A 16772-nucleotide genomic window follows, 5' to 3' on the forward strand; every position below is an offset into this window, starting at 1 on the left:
ACGCCCCTGGTGCCTAGCTGAAGCTGTAGTTAAGTTTAGGGGATTGGTTAACATTCCTTTGGGGGGGGGGGTTATAGCCACTTAAGACATGCCCCTTCTCTATGTCTGCTTCAGCACAACTTTAACTCTGTTAGTGGTGGAAGTAGAGATGCAGCAGCAGCATTTTACTGCAGCAGCCTTATTTTTTACTGGCTCTAAGGGTCAGGCCACACTGGGCGTTTTGGGGAGATTTGGTCATCTGACGATTAATCGCCTAGTTTTTGCGGCGACCAATCTCCCCAAACGCCTTCCCTCACTCTGTGCCGGCTAAAATGAAAAAACGCTGGTGCTAATCACACATGTCATTTCGTTTTCCAAAGTCGCCCGAAGTTTCCTGGGCGACTTCGGAAAACAAATCGATGCGTGTGATTAGCGCCGGCATTTTTTTTTTTTCATTTTAGCCGGCGCAGAGTGAGGGAAGGTGACCAAATCTCCCCAAAACGCCCAGTGTGGCCTGACCCTTAAACTTAGGTCACAAGTATTTCATTATCTGTGGTTTGATCTTTCTATCATGAATAAACAATGATCTAATAATATTTCAAGAAACAAAAGCATACTTTTTGGACTTGCTTGGTAACACGGTATATGTAGAGTTTTGTGTTGCATATTCACTTATTTTAACTTAAAACTTAAGCTCATTATGCAGAATCTTTGTCTGGGACTCTAAAGTGGTTGCATATGAAAGGAAAGCATTTGTATTACATTTTGACAAGTATTCAGTAGGTTTGTTTACTACTGGAAGAGAAAGCGTTAACATATTCAATGCCTGCAGGGTAGACAGAGTGGGGAGTTTCCTGGGGGGTTGGGAGTGGGTCGCAGACAAGCCTTGGTGGGGGGGCCAGGATGGGTCTAAACAGGATGTGGAAAGACTGACCACAGTATATCCACAGCAAAGCTAGAAGTTATTTTTAACCCTTTAAGTGATATGAGACCTACATTACTTTAGCAGACCTCATTACAGTAGTGAATTTTTATTGAAGACCCTCTTGATTTGTATTTAAGAATATCTGTCTTACCTTGCATATACAGAATCTAGTCCTTTGCTCTCAGCAAACAAGGGGTAATACTGTATGTAACACAGTGAGTTAATGAAATAAAAATTTCCAAAAGAAAGGATAAGGTGGTGTAATTTTTCTGCACAAATTAAAGGGGTTGCTCCAAACACTTTTTTTCAGTTTCCTTGTTTTTAGAGAAATAAAGGGGCAGATTCACTAAGCGGCGAATTTGTGCTAGCATCCGCTTCACTCACATCGCAACACTTCTCCAGGCGTAGATTCGCCAGGACAACACTAATTCACAAAAATCCGAAGTTGCGTCCAGGGCTCCTTCACTAGCGAAATTACGCCTGCGTCCGTTAGTAAATTGGTGAAGTAACGAAATGACATCACGCTGGCGAATTCTCGTTAACGTTAGTCACTTTGCCCTTTAGTAAATCTGCCCCAAAGACTTTTTTTTAACTGCTTTCATTTTTTTGACCATTTTTCCAATATCAAAATTACAGTGTTTTCTTTTCACATCCCTCATGTCCATTGTAAACTGTTCTAATTTGCTACATTAGTTGATACTTAGTATATTCTTATCTTTGGTACTGCTGTGCATAATCCCTGAGTTTCAGGCAGCTGTTATAATTTATACAATATTTGCTAACATTCCACAGACCCTACTGAGAAATGTAAACTAACGTAGCACATTGTAACAGTAGAGAGTCTGCACCTGGATTACTGAGATGCTGGAGATGCACGAGAGATAGCAACTTTAAAGGGCTGGACCGACGGTGGTGGTGGTGGGGGGGGGGGGGGGTTTTGAGCTTTATTTCACAACGGGCGGAAAAGCGCCTGAAAATACCTGGCAGCCCAAATCCAGTGGAATTGCCACATGTAAAACACTACATTCTGCCATTCCATGTAGTCTCACGAAAATGCCTTCATCGTATTTTTGGGCTGCAGCTTTTATTCCTGGAACTAGTTACTGCTTCCATCCAAATATTCATTTTTTAAGTCACAAGAATGTTTTTAGCCTGTGTGCATACAAACAGATTCTTTATGGAGTGCTCTCCTCCCTAGATCTGCATTTTTTTTTGTGCCCCCAGCAGACCAAGGCAGATGTGACTGTATAAAACATAAAAGCCTCCTAAATTTTCAATTGTGAATTTTATCCTGGGGAAAAATTCAGTGTCTGTGACTAGAAATGAGTACATTATGTACTCATCTTAACAAATACGCTGCCAGAGGGTACAGTGTTTTTTACTGTAATATTCTACATAAAATTAATTTAGTAACAATTTCTCTCAGGAGATTTTTTTAAAAAAAATATCACTGATTAGCATAGCTCTGGCCTTATAATTGTATGCTTTCATTATCATCCTGTATCACTGTGCATAGGTTTCTGTTGCACCACACCTATGTGTCTTGAAGAGCTTCTAGCATATTTCCGGTAGCTAGTAAAATAAATGAACTAGTATTATAGTGATACAGATATTTCCCTGATTTGGCCAACAATGCACTGGGCCAATTTGGGATGATCCAGTAATTTTGGCCCCTTGGTCACAGATCAAATTATAATGTTTGCCCAGGGAGACCAATCAGGAAAGAACCCAATAGATATTGGTCGGGCAGACCATTGGTTGTGCCCCAAATACACGTCAAAAAGATGTCAACTTCGTATGGAGGGACAGAGTCATTAGCACTTATTGGCCCATGTATGACCACCTTCATTTTTATATTGGGGAATTATCTAATTGCTAGGGTGTCTATGGGTGTTGCCAGAACCAGTTCTAAGCGAGACAAGACACCACATGGCTGTTCTTAGCTTGTACAGCAAGAACATAAAACGGTGTATCTTTGAATTACATTTATTAAACCTCAATTTTTTTTATGGTCGAGGTTTTTAGGGGGAACTCGAATTTTTCATGAAAAAAATAAAAACTCGAATTTGTAGAGATTTATCATACCCCAAGGCTCCTAAAAATCTGGATCCAAAAATGCTCCATCTCAAACCTGTCGAGGTCACATAGAAGTCAATGGCAGATGTCCCTGAAGTTGTTTCTTGACATTGTGATATGCGTTGGATAATCCAAAATCGGGTTTATCATCCACTAATCCAAAAAAGCCGACTCAATCGTACAATACGAATTGACGCTCGATTTTGTAGCGACGTTTTGTTGCACCGATTTTTACATTTTTCAATTCTTGGAAGGGAGTTTGGTCGACTTGGTTTTCATAATAAAAATTACGGATGCACCGAATCTGCGAAAGATGAGGCCGAATACCGAATTCGAATCCTTATTTGCATATGCAAATTAGGGGCGGGAAGGGGAAAACATTTCTTACTTCCTTGTTTTGTGACTCACGCAATTTCCCTCCCGCCCCTAATTTGCAAATGCAAATTCGGATTTGGTTCGGCCAGGCAGAAGGATTCGGCCGAATCCTTCTGAAAAAGGCCGAATCCTGAACCGAATCTTGGATTCGGTGCATCCTTAATAAAAATCGAGTTTGAGTATTAATAGAGTTTTAGTAAATAACCCCCCTTAAGTTCAGTTAAATTATTTCTCCTAAATGGCATACCTATTACATAGAATTTATGTGCTACACTGCTGGTACAGTGTCTTAGTGAAAAAAGAATCTGGCCAAATGTAGCCAAACTTGTAGAATTCGAAAATACTCCATCTCAAACCTGTCGAGGTCACGTAGAAGTCAGTGGCAGATGTCCCTGAAGTTGTTTCGTGACATTATGATCTGCGTTGGGTAATCCAAAATCTGTTTTTTTATCCGATAATCCAAAAAAGACGACACAATCGTACAATACGAACTGACGCTCAATTTTGTAGCGACGTTTTGTTGCTCCGATTTTTTACGAGAAAAGTTGTTGATAAATGAGTTCAATTCTTGGAAGGGAGTTTGTTAGACTTGGTTTTCATAATAAAAATCGAGTTCGAGTAATTTGAGTTTTAGTAAATAACCCCCTTAAAGTTCAGTTAAATTATTTCTCCTAAATGGCATACCTATATACATAGAACTTATGTGCTTCACGGCTAGAACAGTGTCTTAGTGAAAAAAAAAATCTGGCCGAATATGGCCAAACTTGTAGAATTCATGTGGCACTTTCTTCTCTCTTTATACAGTATCTCTTTATCCTTTGTGTCACCCAAATTTGACATGCCAGACAGGTATAGACTGTGATTTAAAATAGGCCCTGGCATTTCAAGTTCAAAGAGGCCTAAACAGCCCTCCATCAGCCCACTAAATAGCGACTGTCTAGGGCATCTTTCAATAGCCCTCTGGACTTTGCCAGAGCCCACAAATTCCAGATGGATATTGAATTATACCCACAACAGGCTTTGCTTTGAATGTCTGCTATATGAAGTTGCACACAGTCCTCCTACTCCAAGTCCACTAGACATAAAGCATTGTGCTGCCTCAAGGTATTCCCATTATGCATGCACTAACTACAGCCTGAGGCACTGCAGCACCCCAGAAGTAATGGGGATGTAGAGCTTACTGATTTTAAGACTGGGAAGCATTAAAGGAATTGTTCAGTGTAAAAATAAAAACTGGGTAAATAGATAGACTGTGCAAAATAAAAAATGTTTCTAATATAGTTAGCTAGCCAAAAATTGTAATGTATAAAGGCTGGAGTGATTTGATGTATAACATGTCAGTTAGAACACTGCTTTTCAGCTCTCTTGGTTTACACTGACTGGTTACCCTGGTTACCAGGCAGTAACCAATCAGAGACATGAGAGGGGCCACGTGGGTCATATCTGTTGCTTTTGAATCTGAGCTGAATGCTGAGGATCAATTGCAAACTCACTGAACAGAAATGTACCATGTGACCCCCCTTCAAGTCGCTGACTAGCTCAGAGTTATAGAGCTGAAAAGCAGGAAGTTGGATTCTTTCTGCCTGTTTTATTAGACATCTGTTCACTCCAGCCTTTATATATTACATTTTTGTCTAACTAACTATATTAAAAACATTTTTTATTTTGCACAGCCTATCTATTTACACAGTTTTTATTTTCACGCTGAACTGTTCCTTTAAGGCTCTAACCTTAGCTCATTATCCAGTGGACTTCTCAGTTCCCCATTCACCAAAATACCTTATTTAATGGTAAGACCTTTGTTCCCAGTACTAACACTCTTTCACTGTTGTTGGTGCTGCTTCTTTTATTAACAGATTCTGGCCATTCTGAGTTTTATTGTGAGACATTTTTACACTTCTACAGAGATCTAACTAGGACACTTCTGGTGTAGTAACTAGCACACACTTGGCTTCATTAGATTCCTTTTTAGTTTAAATAAAAAATATTTCAATTTTTCTGGTAGTATCAATAAAAAAATGATGTTATACAGCATTGTTACAAACCGGTCCTACATCTGCTTGATCACTCTGTAAGAAATGTTTTGTCCTATTTTGGTGACACATTTCAAGAGAAGTATTTTTCAGAGAGAGGAATGTTTCTATTTGTTGGACAAAATTCTGATACAGCTAAATTGAACACATTGCTGGCTGGCTCCCCAGGCTCTTTCTATTACCATGCCTCAGAATGCAGCAAGATCATGGTGCAGTTTGAAGCAAAAAGTCTGTCACCTATTATTTGTACCATATGTAAATGTTTTGTCCTTCAGTAGATATGTGCACAGTATACTGATACAGTATATTCTTGTGAGACACATATTCTCATTCATATTTTCACACTACATACTACTGGTATGGGACCTGTTATCCAGAATGCTTGGGACCTGGGGCTTTCCAGATAAGAGGTCTTTCCGTAATTTGGAAAATAAAGTCATGTGAGGATAGGTACACAAAGGAATTAGCTGCAAAACTACTGGTATACATCAACTGTTGTGGGTTAGTGGGAATCAAGAACAGCTGGAGGGTCGCAGACTGGGTGTTTGAATGCATATTAACATGTGTGACTTAAGTTGGCCACGTTTGAAAGGAAAATTTGCTTTGAAGGGTAATTTTAAAAGTTGCTCTACTGAGAGTGAAAAATTGGCTGTTTAAAAGAGGAAAAAAAATATGGAGAGTACCAGATGTGAATGGAAAGTTTTGTTTGAACATGCATGTACAGAATGAGTTGCTTTTCCCAATTCATATGAGATCCGTATGGTGAGAAGAAACACATGGGTGTGATATGTAATCAGACAGTAACTACTCCAGAATATGTCACTGCGTTACTTTATTTATTTATTTATAAAGAGATATTGTGCTGCACAGCAGTGACAAGAAGGCAGAAAAAAATGTAATTTGTCCTCAATTTAGATGATTATACCCCACATCTGAACTGAGCTGCAGTGTGCAGCTGTTACCCAAAGTCAATAGCGATACCACATAAGGTCAGGAAGGTGCAAAAAGTATAAGGTTTACTTTCCCATGGTGGACCACAAGCTGACTTAATGTAGTCTAGACCCACTGAATAAGGCTACTGATTTAAGATGTTATATTACAATAATGAGCTCAAGAGATTTTTTTCTTTTGGCATAACATATTGAATCCAGAAATAGAATAAACCAGTATGTATAAGGGATGCACTGAATCCAGGATTCATCCAGGATTCTGCCTTTTTTAGCAGGATTCGGCAGAATGCTCATGCCTGGGTGAACCAAATCCTAATTTGCATATGCTAAATAATGAAGTAAAACACATTTTTTCCACTTTTTCCCTTACCATCTTAGGCAAAGGTCACCAACCTTTTTTTACCGTGAGCCAGATTAAAATGTAAAAAAGTTGGAGGGCAACACACGCATGAGAAAAGTTCCTGGATGTGACACAAATGTGCTGGGAATGGCTGTTTGGTAGCTCCTATATGGACTGGCAGCATACAGGAGGCTCGACTTGGCAATACATCTGTTTTTTATGAAACAAAAACTTGCCTCCAAGACTAGAACTCAAAAATAAGCACCTGCTTTGGGGACACTGGGAGCAACATCCAAGGAGCTGGAGAGCAACATGTTGCTCACGAGCTACGGGTTGGGGATCACAGATCTTAGGTTTCAGTTCGGTGTTCAGCCAAATCTTTTATGAAGGATGCTGGGATTTGGCTGAATCCCAAATAGTGGATTTGGCACATCCCTAGGATGTATCAATATTGCCAATCTAATCATTAGGAAGTAAGCTATTGAGAATTCAATCATAACAAAAGTTGCTGTTATTTCTAATGCAGAGGTTCCCAAACTGTAAGGCTGGCCCTCTTAGAAAAATCTTAAATGACATATGGGTTGGAGGCAGTCGAAGGCACAATTAGATGAAATTTAAAGTACTGCATGAGGACAGGTACCTGCAATAAATACAAATATTAGAAAATGTAGGTGCAGAGCACAAAGTAGGTTTTGCTATGCCTTTCCTCCTTTTCCATGTCTTTACATCATATCAATTTTAGTTTTATGATGTCTGTGTTGTATTAGTTGTTGCTTCAGTAATGGCGGATGCAAGGCAGGTGTGATTTATTTCTTCTGTATATACCTTTGAGTTTGAGTTGAGTAGCAACTCGCAAAAATCTAAAAATCACATCAAGTTCTGGTAAGAGATATCAAATGAGCAAGCTGAATGATATCAAAAGCATACCATACACAATAGAAATGCCACTATAGTGGCACAGGTGAATTAATGCTTACAAACATTGGATTTTAGATATTTGAATCTGATTAGCACCATGTGGGTTAAATGTAACATGTGTTGTTACACTTTTGCGATATTAAAACAATCTCCAAGTGCAAAGTGTTAAAATTAACATAAAATTGTGCGCACTTAGATACTATTCATAAAGGTAACTTGTTCCTGAACAATCTACTTAGTACTTACATGTTGAGATGGTGGTTCTTCCGGAGTTCCTTTAGTGTTGTTGTACCTACACAACTACTGGCTTACACCTACCGATGCCTTTTGCCTGAAGTTACACAATTTGTATACTAAATCAATAGGAAAAACTTCTGCATGTGGTTTACCAAAGTGGCCATAATTTGCATCAGCATCTTGCTTATCCAGTTCCTGTAGTGATACTGGAATTCTGGGGAAACTGTATTAAATGTAAGAAAATGGTGATTTACATACATTTTAACACATTGTACTTGCACCCATAAATGAGATATGGGATGAAGACTTACTTTTTTTGGAGTATTACCTGTAGCTTTGGCGTTCAGTTGCTAAAGTATTTTTATGGCACTGGGACTTGTGGTGCTCAGTGCACAGAGGGATACTGTTGCAGCAGGGTTATGTGAACAAGAAAAATGCATCTGAAATATTCTGGATTTCACTGTCATGTTACTATGTATAACCATCACTTAGCAAAGCTATAATTACCAGAGGGAGACTGGGAGAAAGACAGACAGGACAGTATGAGAGAGGGGAAGGAATGAAGAGAAGTAATGTGGAAAAAGAAACAACAGATTGGAGGCTAAATAATAGTGTAAAATCTCTCAGCAAAGTTTATGGATGTAGTAAACAAGACTGAGGTGGATTAATAAAGGTAATTTATTGCAACTTAACTGGGTGGTACAGTGCAGGAGACATTCTTAAAATGTGAAAAGGGGATAATATAAAATAATCTTTTATTTTAACAGAAAAAGAAGGGCATTTACATAATAATTTCCCCAAAACATATGGCATTAGGAACATACAAAGCAATCCATAACCTTCAGTGTTCCACACCACACTTATATAAAAATATTAATATAAACATTATTATTACAAATAAATACCCATGCAACTGTGATATATAAGGAGGAAGTCACGGAAATATGCAGAGAATGCCCATGTTATTTATGTACTTTCTGTAGAAGAGGAACTTTTCAATGTTTAGGAAAATCTCTTTATAGCTGTGAGGTTTATAGCGAGAGGTTTTAGACACCTTGTAAAATGGTGAATACCTCTGGGAGCTGAAGTCCAACCACAACTAGAGAGCCACATGTATCTTATTGCTTACTTGATTACTATAACCTCTCCCTGCCATCCCTGTAGGTTTACAATGAGAGACAGGGAACAAACAGAAGAGTGGAGGCTGGGTGGAGGAGAGCAAGGTAAACAGAGTAACATAAAGAGTGACAGAGAAGTTGTTTTCAGATGGGACCCCTAAGGGAATGAGGAACAATAGGTTGGACATATGTGTAGGTGCACTTACATTGTGAGAGAGGATGAGGGAGCAGCTGGGTGCCAAGATCTGCCTCTAAATATGGACACTTTAAGAATTCCTTATAAGGGTTGCATATGTTTCAGCACAGTCTTAAACTCTACATTTTATTAGTGCCTTTATTTAAAGGAATGAGTCGCCAACCCAGGATAGGTGCAAAATGAGACAGGAAACAAGGAAAACACAATAAAAAGAGGATGAAAGAAACACAATAAAAAGGAAAGCAAAAACAACTTGCCAGTGGTACAACAAAGTGCAGTGGAAATAATGGCACATAGAAACAGAATAAAGAAAGAAAATTCTAACACACAAAAGCAGTCACTAGGTTGATCACAATAAGAGGGTTTCATAGGATATCACAGTCCCACAGAAGCAGGCAGATTTATGGGAGGAGTAGGGGGGGTTGAATGAGCATAGGAGAAAGGGGGGATTGGTGGCATATTCCCCCTCCCTTGCCTGACTGTTCCAGGGGTGGAAAGCAAAGACGTGTGTGATTGGCTGTGACTGCAGCCGGCTAAGAGAACGTCCCATCCCCCTGAATGGTAGCCAACTGCTGGAAGAGACACAGAGAAAGAAAGGAAGGAGTGAGAGAAAGAAAGGGAGGGGAGAGAATTGGAAAGGGAGGGCAGGGAGAGAAGGGAGGGAATACAGAAAGAAAGAGATAGAGACCATTTGACCTGGCACAGGATATCCACCCTTGAACAAAACGAGAGTTTGCCAGGCAAGCAGGCACAGGGCCAGCTCTCCCCCTTCATTCACCTCCAGCACTGTAACGACATCCTAATTCCAGAACCAGCCCAGAGTTGAGAGAAGGACAGGAGCCGGCACACATACAAGCAAGGATATATATACACCAGCTGAGATGTACATGTATGTATACCAGAATTGATGCTGATGACCAAATTAACAAAGATCCCTTATTAAGACAAGCATGATTTACACTAAAGACTGCAATTGGAATATACACTGAAGAACGGATTCATACAGCACAACTGGTATACTTAGAGAAAGCAGAACTTTACCTACAGTGTGCGGAGGACCTTGAAGAGGCTAGTTAGGATAGAAAAAAGTTGGTACAGTACCTGGTCAATTGGTGTATACACACTGTTATACATCTCACACATATACCATAACTGGATAACATAGACCGACACATGCAAGTATACAGCTCCTGGTACATTCGCACTTGAAGGTGGATATATTCCCGCAAAAACAAGACTGGAACAGCTTAGGTCATCTTGGGTGAGTCACAATTTACAGAGAAAGGGAAAACAAAAGAAAATAATAATTAATTTTTGTGTTATTAACTTTATATTCAAGGATTTCATAATTGCATATTTATAAATGATGTAACCCCTTGGCATTGTGTGCTTTTTCAGAAGTTGGTACCCAGTGATTACTTGGAGTGGAAAAATACAGTACACATGTATATTGTGTATATTGTACATGTGCTTTTTGCAGTAATCCTGCTACTGAAATGCTAAGATAGCATTCTGTTAAAGGGCCTCTGGGCCAGAGTTACAAAGCCAAGTACCCATCATAACTTTAGCTTTCCCTGTACTGGTAACTAACAGGATGCTACAGCTTTGCAGTTTGTTGGTGGTATGTGATTTCTGAAAGGATGATAATGGCAGCCACGAGGATGGCTGGAAAGTCAGAATGCCCCAGAAGTAAATATTATAATGCCATATTACCTTAGAGCAAGGTTGAAATTTGCAGCCATTAGCACAGTTCAGTCACTAGAAGTTAACTAACAAAGTTCTATGTTACTGGGTCCCACATCTGAAGAGGAATCCTTTGCATTAATGTACCTTCCTAAATCACATCAACTGATGATGATTGCTGCTGTGAATCTGGGCAATGTCTATGAGTTGTTTATTTTTGTTTGGCCTAGGCATTAGCTGTGTGTACTCATTCTAGTTACCCATTTAATAAAACTAAATTACGCAGCTATAAAAAGCACTGTGCTGGGGGCCTCATTATTATTAATTTCATGATTGAGGCTGAGGGCCGGTGTAAATTTGAAAAAGGGCCGCAATTGGCCCCCGGGCCGCACTTTGGACATGCCTGTACTAAAGCAAGTGCAATGTGTTGTAGCCCGCTCGCACACCCTGGCCTTCAATGATTCAGCGCCTGGTGCACGGTGTTGGAGGGATCGGCACCCTCCTCAGCAAACTATCCAAGAAAACACTGGCACTCGAAGGCTAGCAAAAGCAGGGTTATACCCTTGCGTTTTTTTTCTGCAAATGTGCAACGTTTCGGGGATGAGACCCCTTTATCAAGCATTGATACGTTTGCAGAATAAAAACGCAAGGGTATAACCCTGCTTTTGCTAGCCTTCGAGTGACCGTGTTTTCTTGTATGATGTACTAAAGCAAGGACATTGGTAGGGTCTTCTGTACTTAATAATAAATAAAATCCTAAGTGTTATAGGATTCCGTGGCAAGTTGAATGTCATTTCAGAAAGGCCTAAAATATGTTGTGAATATAGATGTGTGGACCTCTGTTATTAACTATCAGTTCCAGTAAGGATAGCAGAGGATGATGGGGGTTGTAGTTAACTGTATTTATACATGTCTGGACCCTTTCCTCCAATAAAAACAGGTAACTGAAAATGACATTACATTTTCCAGATGATATTAACACAGTGTGCTCTATGACTGACTCTGACACAGCTCAAGCACATGCCAAGAAACCATACATTTCTCTTAGTGAATTTTCATAGCCCCAGGACAGTGAGGAGTGTTTTGAAATAGTCTCATGGAATTGTTGTCTAAGGCGCTTACCTGTAAAATCACAAAGTATTTTTTACCTGCTTTTTACAAAACCACACCCTATAAAACCTTTTTTAGCGCTCTAATAGGAACTCTCTACACATTAAATCAATAAGTCAGCTGAAAATTAATGGAATATACCATAATATACCATATTAGCCTTTACTCTCTGCATTTCTTTAAAGAGCTGCTGTTCCATGACCTGCTGTTCCATAGCGATGTCATTTTTGTCCCTTCTGGCAGAATAAGTGTTTAAGTGATGTGAGGTGCTGCTTTTTCACAAGTTATTAGAACACACTTCCTATAATTAGCCTGAAGGTTTCAATGACTCTGACAGGCGGATTCTAAATATGAACAATGGGGCAGAGCAGCATTTAATAGCCCGAGCTGTGATTCTCAGGAAGCGCAACTGTGTTATTGGGCTGAGTCACTGACTACTGCTTTACATGAGCAAAGTTCGCATTATAAGATCAGGTTTTAAAAGGAGGGTTGTTACAAAAAATAACACACTGCAAGATTTTTATAATCCTGGTGGATAGAGTAGTTTCCCACTCTGTTATCTTGGTTTACTGCTAAATCTCACTACACGTCTGGTGTAGCACAAGGACCTGTGTACAGATTTTGCTTCAGTTTTTATGTGTATAAGAACAGCAATAAGTAAAAAAGTGCTAATTTATAACACTTAGGATTTTATTTATTATTATATATTTATTTAACACTATCAACCCCCCCCCCCCCTTTAACTCAGAATCACCCCATATTCACACAAAATGATTTATCTTAAAAACCAGGGATGTTTCCAAGTAGCAATCAATGGGTCTCTTTTATAAACACAGGGCAATTTTGCACCTGGGCAGTCAACCAATCATTGATTAGCTTTTTTCACCCAGCCACAGGTTGAACAGTGAAAGCAAATATCTGATTGGTTGCCATGGGGTTCTGCCCAGCAAATTTGCCCAGTTTTTATAATTGACCCCAAACTTGTGCTACCACATACTAATTGCATTTATTAGAAGTGTCCCTGATTTTTCTGAATATCTGTGTTGAAAAGTGTTACATTCCACAAAACGTTGCTTTAATTTTATAACTTGCCGTCAACTGCAAAAACTAACTGCAGATTGGTTGCCATTGGCAGTTACATACTTATTTCTCCCAGTGCATCTGTACAGTTTTAAGGTATACACCACCTAACCTAATCGATTCTGTGATGCTTGGCTTTCCATTTACTCAGAGCTCAGCAACTCACTGCAAAGGCCTAAACAGGCTTGCATTAAAAGCCTTTCTGCTTAGGGTCATTAATGATTTAGACATTAAACCTACTCTCTTGTCCATTATTACATGTAAACCTAAAACTTGTTTTGTTTGTAATACTGAATCATGAAGTTCGAGGGCCCTGCAGCAACCAAAACACAAAGACTAAATGATAAATTATAGAAAAGAAACGCAAAACTGCAATGTATAGATGTTTTTTTGCAGCTTTAACTTCAATATGCAAAAAAGTGGTTTATAAGTGCTACAAAGCTGCATTTCTAAGCGACTCTTTAGCTGCAATCTTTAGTATGGCCAGTGCTTAGTATATAACTGATATGCATGCACTTATTTTATTAGTCCTCCTTCTTTAGATGTATTTTGTCAATGGCGTTATCCACTTAAAGCGGTTGTTCACCTTTAAGTTAAATTTTAGTATGTTAAAGCATGGCCAATTCTAAGCAACTTTTCAATTGGCCTTTATTTTTTATAGTTTTTTGAATATTTCCCTTCTTTTTCTGACTCTTTCCAACTTTCAAATGGGAGGGTCACAGTTTTTATACATATATTTGTATTACTTGACTTTCCATTCTACCCTTTTTTTTTCAGTGCCCTCTGCTATTTGTATTCCAGTCTCTTATTCATATCAATGAACGGTTGTAAGGGTAATTTGGAGCCTAGCAACCAGACTGCTGAAATTGCAAACTGGAGAGTTGCTGAATAAAAAGTAAAATAACAAAAGCAAAATAAAAAATAAATTGCAGATTGTGAACACAGCGCTATGTGCAAAGTGTAATTTTTACAGGCGAATCAGCATGTTTTTTTACCTACAATGCATCTTACCTCCAGAACTCCATGGTCATTAGCATTTGTTTGGTGAACTGCATGCAAGTTGTAGCACATGCTATAACAATTTGTGTGTAAATGCCATTATTTCTGACGCTTGGCGTCAATAACAGCTGTGCTTTCCATTTCACTGGGTGCAAATCTTTGGCATGTGTAGGCACAACCCACACAGGGAACTCTGGAATTACCGGCAGGTTAAGGCTGGTGTTAATTTCTGGGTACCCATGCGCCCATGCCAGCAACTGCATACAATTTATCAGAGCAGGCTGAACAGGCACTCACACCAATATTCTAATATATGTATAGCCACCTTTGAAAATTGCATCAAAGCATGGTAAATTTTGCCTTCATTTCGGGCTTAATAAATCAACTTCATCTATGTAATACATGAGATAGGAGTTAACCACAAAATCACCTCCTAAATACTCCATATACCTGTATAACATAAAAAATTTTGTGAATATGGGAGATAATAGGAGTCACTAACAAATAAACCTATAGGTTCTCTAATATGGACACTATTATTACACTATTATTATTATTATTATTACTATTATTATTATTATTATTATTATTATTATTATTACTATTATTACACTAGAATTGTAACTATTACAAATTTTTGTTTTAACTTTTATTTTTCTTTAAACCATTTGAGTGACGTGGCACATTTGTTTTAGGATGGGCTCATGTCTTGGGCGTTAGAGGATCTCTTTTGTCTTTATTTTGCTTCCTTGAATATTTCTAATAATAAGTGGCCACTTCAAGCATTTGCACCAACATCTCTAATCAAGTATATGACCTATATGTACCCTCCCTATTCAAATTGACCTAAGAGTAAGTGTACCTACAAAGTTTCTCTAGGCAGAAACAAAATTCGCTATGAAATGCATGTGCTGATGAATTAACGCTAGCAAAACTTCAACAGCGTTCGGCTGTTTAGACGCAACTTTACATTTTAGTGAATTAGTGTAGTGGTAGCAAATTTGCGCCTCTGTCGAAGTGCCGCGAAGTGTGGCAAAGCCTTCACAGGCAAAAATTGTCCCTTTAGTGAATTTGCCCCAATGTGTCCATCCTGGTTCTACTGATGAAGGGTATGAAACTATGCCTACTAGTGCTGGAGCTAAAACATACTGTAATAGAGGCACCAAACTTGTGTCCAATGAATTTGGATGGAACGCCGTTTTGAAAACACGCTCTAAAAATGACATGACTGCAACGCTTTTCCACTGTAATGCAACTGAAAGTACAACCACAATAACCCTGGAATTATTGGGATTAACTCGGCATTAATGGTAAATTACATGACGATTTGCATCCAAAATTGCACTTTGCACAATTTATTTGCATTTGTAAATGCCCCTCACTTTGATAAAGTGTTTGGTTTATAGTTTTTTGAATATTTCGAAAATGTCCCTCCCAGAGAATGACATTTTTCCATCAAGTTGATACAATGTTTATGGTGATGATTATAGTATTGCTCCAAAATCTTTCATATGTATTCTGTTTCAAGTTTTTCTGATTGGGCGTGAGATGTGTTTTTTGTGGTTTACATTTAGAATAATTTGTGCCCTGCAGATAGGTCATTGTCATCCTGGAATATTTTACTGCTATCATGGCAGAAATGAGTTTTTAACAACTGAAAGTGACCACTCACAATCAGTTTATACATATGCTTTGCCATCTAAGTAAATATGGGCCTTAAGCTATGCCAAGTAAATGCACCCAACAACAAAATAGAGCCACCAGATCCTTTGTGTCCCTTTATCTATAGAAATTGCTTTTTAGAGGTAGCCTTATCATAGGATCCCTGAGTAATTCTTGGTATGCTCTCTTTGTTGACAAAATTTCCCTTGCTATGTATGATAGCATTTGTTGACAGAGCAAAAAGCAGATATTACAGTGTGAAAGACTAAAAGATTTGAAGATAACCATTTGGGCAATGCATGTGGGGCGTACTTAAGCATATTGCCCACCACCAAAATTCATGACATTTCATTTCATTGCCCTTTTTAAATTAGTCAAAGACTTACTTTGGAACAAGAACATATTTGAACAATCCCAGGCAGTTTAGTGTCAGTGTTACCAAAACTACATACAGTAGGGGATGATAACCAACACTACTGAAATGATGGAGTAATATACAATGGTAACCTTCATGCATTTGAGCCTCTGATATCTAACTGCAAGTGAACCACAACTGTGGATACAGGCGTGAAACTATTCAGCAAGTGACATTGTTGAAGAAGTCAGACTGTTAACACTGCGTATTCAGGCCTAGAGTCATAAAGGTGGTATTTGCTTACTGTGTGCACATTGGTTCTGGTTACAGAAAAAGACTTTATTTTTGAACATCCCCCAGCTATTCCTTCTCCCTATGAGAGCTGAGAACCACCAATAATTGTACATGACTGAAATCCCTCCCACAACAATGGAGAACACAAAAATAAAGACCTTTGGGAATAACTCTTAGATTTTTGGTGAGCTTTTTTATCCACTCCTTCTCCAAACAGGACTTTTTTTTTACAAATTATATTTACTTTGGTACACTTCTGGAATATCTAATTCAGGAGTGCCCATACTTTACTAATGCAGGGTCTACTTTTAATAATGTTGTCCCTTTATGATCTACATCCATAAAAGTATTGTTAGCATTCTGTTCCATGGAAAATATTACTTAAATATTATATTGATTTGAGAGAATTTATATTGCTATATTTAATAAACAACTATTTCTA

General features: G+C 38.5%; 1 protein-coding gene across 22 annotated transcripts in view; it reads left to right on the forward strand.

Moving 5' to 3' along the window:
* LOC108696447 (pleckstrin homology-like domain family B member 1) overlaps positions 1-16772 on the forward strand; it is an 80261-nt gene that overhangs the window by 20783 nt on the left and 42706 nt on the right. The window contains exon 1 of one of the 22 annotated variants that reach the window (XM_018225825.2): positions 9580-10408. The exons of the other annotated variants lie outside the window; for them this stretch is intronic. The gene's annotated coding sequence lies outside the window, so the exon portion shown is untranslated. Of the gene's footprint in view, positions 1-9579; positions 10409-16772 lie in introns of those variants that run through there. 22 annotated transcript variants of the gene reach the window in all.

Source organism: Xenopus laevis, chromosome 7L (genome assembly GCF_017654675.1).
Source record: "Xenopus laevis strain J_2021 chromosome 7L, Xenopus_laevis_v10.1, whole genome shotgun sequence".
Lineage (NCBI taxonomy): Eukaryota > Metazoa > Chordata > Amphibia > Anura > Pipidae > Xenopus > Xenopus laevis.